This window comes from Orycteropus afer, unplaced genomic scaffold, assembly GCF_000298275.1.
Source record: "Orycteropus afer afer isolate SDZICR_OR568_19922 unplaced genomic scaffold, OryAfe1.0 scaffold00018, whole genome shotgun sequence".
NCBI lineage: Eukaryota > Metazoa > Chordata > Mammalia > Tubulidentata > Orycteropodidae > Orycteropus > Orycteropus afer.
In genome coordinates this window covers 1,708,194-1,715,119 of record NW_006921605.1, presented here as the reverse complement: position 1 = coordinate 1,715,119, position 6,926 = coordinate 1,708,194, and positions in this window count along the sequence as shown.

The following is a 6,926-nucleotide window of genomic DNA, read 5'->3' as shown; positions in this document are numbered from 1 at the left end:
GGCCTGCCGTGCCTGGGCGGAGGGGCTGGGCTGCGCCCCGAAACTGCTTGGCCACGGGCGGGGCCGCACCCGGAGCCGGGGTGTGTCCCTGCGGCTCGGCCGCGCTTGGGGGCGCTGTGCTTCCTGGGCCCCCCGAGGGTCCTTCCTCTCAGACCCTGGGGGGAGCTGTGGCCGGAAGGCCTGGTGCTGGCCAGGGGAGGGGGACGTAGTTGGGGTTCCCAGGGCCCGGGGAGCAACGCAGGCGCGGTGACCGCGCGTCCCCCGGCGCGGTGCACGGGCCCGTCCGCGAGGCGAGAGGCGCAGGGTCCCCGTTGGTGTGGGGCCTTCCTTCACAGGCGACGTTCCCCCAAAGGCAGACTGCCCGCCAAGTTCACTCCGCTTTGGGGACGCTCCCTGTCCGCTGGGAGAGGGTCCCCGCCTTTATTTCATTGGAATGGCTCGTTCTCAGTACAGAGATACTGAGGCAGGGAGTTCCCCAAAGTTCGGCCGCCGATCCTGGACGGGTTGGGGGGCGCCACCTGCGCTTGACTTCTGTTTATGAACCTAGCAAAGCCGGGGACCCCCCCAGGCCTAGGCCCACTGCTCGGAGCCCTGCGGCTGCACAGCACACGGAGCTCCGTCCCTCCAGGCCCGGGGCCCCCTCCCACCCTGTCCTGGTGCTGAGGTTTCTGGGGACACGGGCACCCTTCTCCCCAGGAGCTGGCGTTTCAGGACCTGTCCGGCGCCCTGGCAGGGTCGGGCAGTGCCTGGTGTGCAGACACCTGGATGGGACCCAGACACCCAGGGTTCCGGTTCCAAGCCTTTGGACAAGGCTCTGAGGTAGCACAGGGACACAGCGTGGCCCTCGGAGAGGGGGCAGTGGGCTGGACACTGCACGACAAGGGACTTGTCCAAGGTCACAGGGTACACAGGTTTCCAGAGTTGGGCCTTGGGTGCCTGCCTCGGAAGTTGTGTTCTGCAAGGGTCTATGTTGGGGGACACGAAGCCAGGGCCCTGCTCCCCCGCCTGCCTGTGCGGTACACGCCTTCTCCGGGCGCCCTTAGCCCTGCAAGGTCAGTTCACGACCGCACCTAGATGAGGGCCCCTCGGCTGGGTGTGGCAAGCAGCTGACCTGCGACCAAGGCCAGTGAGCAGGGCTCAGGCCGAGGGGCGCGGTGCTGGGTCCCTGACCCCCTGGGTTTTCCAAGGGCTCCCTTAAGACTGCTTTCCTTTGCGTGCGTCCTGCCCCAAGGGGACAGGGCTGGGGCTCCGGACGTGGCATGGACCCACCCTCCGTGTGTCGAGCAAGACCACAGGCCTGCGAGGAAGGCATCAATGTGGGGGTCCCCCGACGCGACGGCACCCACGAGAGGCGCAGGGGCGGCGAGGGGGCTCCCTGCTCCACCCGGGGCTCTCAGTGGGGGCAGCGATGGCACCCCGAGGGGCGCAGAGGCGGCGAGGGGGCGCTCTGCTCCACCCGGGGCTCCCAGTGGGGGCGGGGGCGTCTGTCCCCTCTTCGGACTCGGATTTCCTCCCAAGCGCCTTTGTCTGAGCGTGCGCGGGGAGGGGGACGCTGCTGGCTCCCAGGCGGCTTCCGGGCCGAGGGACCGTCAGTCCCCGCCGCCAGCCCATGCAGGGCCGGGCAGGCGGGGAACGGCACCTCGCCCGGCCAGCTGGGGGCAGCCACTTCCCCTTCCGCGACGAGTCACCGACAGAGGGGACGAGGTGCGGCCGCAGGTGCGCGGGCGGGGCGCGGCGGCGCGCTGCGCGGCCATATTTGGCGATTTCGGCGCCGCCGCCGCCGGGAAGCCCGCGGTCCCGCCCGCCACAGGGCCTGAGTCACAGGCGGGCGGGGTCCCCGGAAGTAACGGCCGGCGCCGGCGCACCTAGCCTTATTTAGGCAGGACGTCGCCGATTGGCCGGCGCGGCAAGTGGGCGGGGCCAGGGAGGCCTGGGAGGCCCGGGCGGACGGCGGGAGCCCCGGAGGCCGGCCGGAGTGTAGGGTGCTGAAGACCCAGGACTGGGGACCTGGGGGCAGCGGGAGGTGCCCGCAGATGGGTCCGCGGGGTCGACAGCGGCTCCTGCCGGATGGAGCGGGCCTCCTAGTCCGGGGGGCGGAGCGGCCCGCGCCCTGCATCGTGTTCCGGGGTTTCTTTGTTGTGCAGCTGGGCACTGCGACGCCTCCGCCCAAGGTCACCTGGGCGCCCGGAGCCGTGCTCTGGGAAGCAGGTGGCGCAGGCCTTCCCCAGGCCTCCCGGAGCCCGAGCGGAGAAGCCGCCCCTGGGATGGGACCCTATGGAGGTGGCAGCCGCTGGCTGGGGTGAGCCCTCCCCCTGGTCAGGACCAAGACTCGTGGCTCGCGCAGACGGCCTGGGTTTTGTGTCCCGTCCCCCAGGTACCGTTTGTTAGATTGGTACTGCCTTGTTGGCTTTTTGTTGTGGCCTGGCTGTGTGTCACCATTGTCTCGTTGCATGTTCAATGCACTGAACGGATGAGGAAGTGTGCTGGCGTTAACACGCAGCCCGGGCCGCCTCCAGGCCCTGGGCCCTGCCAGGGTCGCCCATGGCCCTCCCCACGGGGTTCCCCCATCTGGATTTTCCAGAGGCTCCCTAAGGCTGCTTTCCTTTGGGTGCGTCTGCCCCAAGCGGAAGACCTGGGCTGGCATGTGTCGAGCAGAACCACAGGCCTGCTAGGGAGGCATCAACGATGGGGGGACAGCAGTTCTGCTTGGGGGTCCCCCAACGCGACGGCACCCACGGGGGCGCAGGGGTGGCGAGGGGGCTCTCTGCTCCACCTGGGGCTCCCAGTGGAGGCGTCTGTCCCCTCCTCGGCCTCGGATTCCCTCCCAGGCGCCTTTGCTGAGCCAGCACAGGAGACAGGTCAGTCTGTTATCTTGCCCCAGCCCTGGAATCCGTTTCACCTCTGCACCTGGTAACTTGGTCCCCCAGCTGAGCACCAGACAGGGCATGGTCCCAGAATGCGGGGACACCCCTGGCCATTGTCTCTGCCATTCCAGTCTCCCTGCCAAGTGCCACAGGGTGTCCTGGGCTGCATCTTGTGACAAAACCAGCTAGGGGATGGTGACAGCAAATGACATCTAGAATTAATAGTGACATACAGAGCCAGCGTCTTAGTCTGACAACTGGACTGGGCCTGAGTAAGATGTTAACTCTGGGCTGGGGGACACGTACCTGGGCACTTTGCAGTCTTTGCACCTGTTTCCCTAGTGCTGCTCTGACAAGAATATACCACAAATGGGGTGGCTTAAACAAACAGAAGTTTATTCAATTTGGAGGCTTTAAGTCCAAGTTCAAAATGCCAGGCTCTAGGGGCTGGGTGAAAGCCCCTCAGCCTTGGGCTTTAGCTGTGCCGCCCGCTCCCGGCCCACTGGAGCTAGAGGCTTTTCTCCTCTCAGACAGCTGCTGGCTGCTGAGGCTGAGAAGCCCAAGGTTGACAAATAAAATGGCACAGTCCCGATGTTACCAATGCACACGGCAGGCCATTAATTAAGTCCATTGAAAGTCCCAAGGTCGGCAGAGCATGGCAGGCTGCAGAACAACACCACAGCTACATGCAGGGTCAAGTGTGCCATAAGCTAGTGACCGTTCCCAAAGCTGCTGCTCATATACGGGAAGCAGACCACATATCCCAACAGCTACTCACCTGCTCCTAGTGGATTCCACCCTGGAGTTGATTACCAGTCTTCATCATGGGGAATACTACATCCAGCTGCCCAGCCACTCAACCAGGCGCAGCCACGCTGACACGACAAACATAACCACCACAGCACCTTTCCTGTAAACCTAAAAATACTCCAAAACCAACACGTTCAAGCTCGAGAGGTCGTTTGTCTGCATCAACTCCTGTTCCTACCCCCGTCCCTGCCTTTGTGGACTCATCAGATTGAGGGTGATTTTCCCGTTCTCGTTCTCGCTCCTGAAGACAGGGCCCTGAGCCAGCTATCACAGGGCGGGGCAGCCCCTGGCAGGAGCCCTGTCTGCTCGGAACATTAGGGTTGTCATGGTGGGCGAGGCCAAGCCCGAAGGACAAGGACAGGCCTGTCTTCCACGGGCTACAGCACAGGGGGTCCACATAGTGCAATAAAAGGGTGTCGTGGGGTCGTCTGACCGCTAACTTCACAAGGGGGAGGGGAAATCAAGACCAGCAGCCCCAGACTGCTTCCTAGGAGGGGAGGTCAGACCTGCCTCCACCCCTCCAGCCTCTTCACCAACTCTGCCCCCGGCCGTCCCTCCCACGGCCTCTCTGCTTCACTGCTGGGCTCGACGATTCATTGCAGTGGCCACACACAACTCACAGACCATCCTCCTGGTTATGGGCTTTATTAGGGAAGTAACAGGTTACAATTCAGGCTGGGAAACAACCCAAGATACAGCTCTTCAGTCAGGACATCTCCTCACCACACCCGCAAGCAGGGCTCCCTCCCCTGGGCCCCTCGGGCTGGCCTCTGCCCTGCTGGGCCAAGGTTTACAGCTCTTTGGCTCCCTGATAGGTGCCAGAGGCACCCCGTTCCACCAGGAAGCCTGCTGTCTGAAGGTGCTCAGTGCCCCCTCCTTGGGTCAGCAAGCCGACTCTAGGGGCCTTGCTTCATAGGCCAGGAAGCCCATCATGCTGTGTCCTGACTGCTGACGCGTCTGGCACTGCCTGGCACCATCTCGCGCCATCTACAGTGTTACAGCTCTGTGTCTTGGGTCTAGGGAGGTCTCAGGACAGCGACCCCAGGTCTAGAGGACACCCTCCACACCCGGCTCTTCTTGGTGGGAGTGAGGTCCCCACTTCCCACCTCTGGGGGGGCTCATTTTAAGCCTAGCAGGATGACCAAGGAGACCTATCCCTTTGTTAGGGTTCCACACAGTGCTCTGGTGGCGTAGTGCCTAAGGTATTTGACTGCTAACCAGAAGGCTGGCAGTTCAAACCCACCAGGCACTCCTCAGAAGGGAGACTGGGGAATGTACTTCTGTAGAGATATGGCTTCAGAAACCCAAGGAGGGTCACTATGAGTTGAATCGACTCCACAGCACTTTACAGCCACAAGGGCGCCGAGTGTCTCCTTTGCTTTATTAGCAAGCTGTCCAATCCCCTGGTTGGGCCACGAGCACCTTATTTGCATAGTCCCACCCAAACTCATCAGGCCTTCGCTGCCTTTCTGTTTTTTTTATAAGATGACCAGGTCCTCCTTCCCAGTCTGTCTTGGTCTGGAAGCTCCCCTGGAGCCTGTCCACCATGGTGACCCTGCTGGTATGTGAAATCCGACGGCCGAGCTTACAGCCTCACAAGACAAACTGACAGACAAGTGGTGGTCTACTTGGGGAAAAAAAAAAAAAAAACCAGCCAATGAGCCTTATGGAGCCTGGTGGTGCAGTGGTTAGGGCATTGGCCGCTAACCAAAACGTCAGCAGTTTGAACCCTCCACTCTGTGGAAGAAAGATGAGGCAGTCTGCTTCCATGAAGAGTTATAGCTGTGGAAGCCCAATGGGCTTTCAAAGAGTCAGATCGACTTGATGGCAGTGACTGCTGAGTGAGTGGAAAGCTTATGAATAACAGCGGAACACTGTCCGACGCATGCTGGAAGATGAGCCCTCAGGTTGGAAGGCACTCAGAATACGCCTGGGGAAGGGCTGCCTCCTCAGAGTCCAGTCAACCTTAACGTGGATGGAGTAAAGCCCTCAGGACCTCCATCTGCTGATGGGGCAGGACTCTAAATGGGAAGAAATAACCACAAACATCCATTAGAAATCAGAATGTGGAATGTACAAAGTATCAATCTAGGAAAATGGGCAGTCTTCAGAAATGAAATGGAACATATAAAGATCTATATTGTAGACATTATTAATGAGCTGAAATGGACTGGTTTTGGCCATTTTGAATTGGATAATCATATGGTCTACTATGTTGAGAATGGGAATAAAAAACTGAAGAGGAATGGCATCACACTCATGGTCAAAAAGGACATTTCAAGGTCTGTCCTGCAGCACAACGCTGTCACTGACGGGATAACATCCATACACCTACGAGGAAGACCAGTGAATACGACTATTATTCAAATCTCCACACCAACCACCACAGCCATGCATGGAGAACCTGAAGATTTTTACCAACGTCTGCAAATTGACCAAACATGCAATTAAGATGCACTGATAATGACTGGTGATTGAAATACAAAACTTGGAAACAGAGAAGGGTCAGCAGTTGGAAAATATGACCTTGGTGACAGAAATAACACCAGAGATCCATACGATAGAATTCTGCAAGACCAATGACTTATTAATTGCAAATAACTTTTTCAAAACATAAGTAACAACTATATATCACTAGATAGAATACATAGGAATCTACTGCATCTGTGGAAAGAGACAGCAAGAAGCTCAATGTCATCAGTCAGAGCAAGGCCAAAGGCTGCCTGGGGAACAGACCACCACCTGCTCCTATGCAAGTTCAAATTGAAGCTGAAGACAATTAAAACAAGGCCATGAGAGCCACGGTACAACCTTGAGTATATCCCATCTGAATTTAGAGACTACCTCCAGAATGAGCTTGATGCATTGAACACCAATGACCGAACCAGATGAGTTGTGGGATGACACTGGAACATCATCAATGAAGAAACTGAAAGGTCATTGAAAAACAAGAAAGGAAGGAAAGACCAAAATGGATGTTAGGAGAGATTCTGAAATGTGCCCTTGAACAGAGAGTAGCTAAAGCAAACGGGAGACATAACCAGTTAAAAGAGTCGAAGAGAAGATTTCAAAGAGCAGCTCGAGAAGACAAAGTCAAATATAATGAAACATGGAAAGACGTGGAGTTAGAAAACCAAAAGGGAAGAACATGCTTGGAATTTTTCAAGATGAAAGAACTGAAGACAAAATTCACACCTCAAGTTGCAATATTGAAAGACTATTTTGGGAAAATATCGAATGATGCAGGAAAGT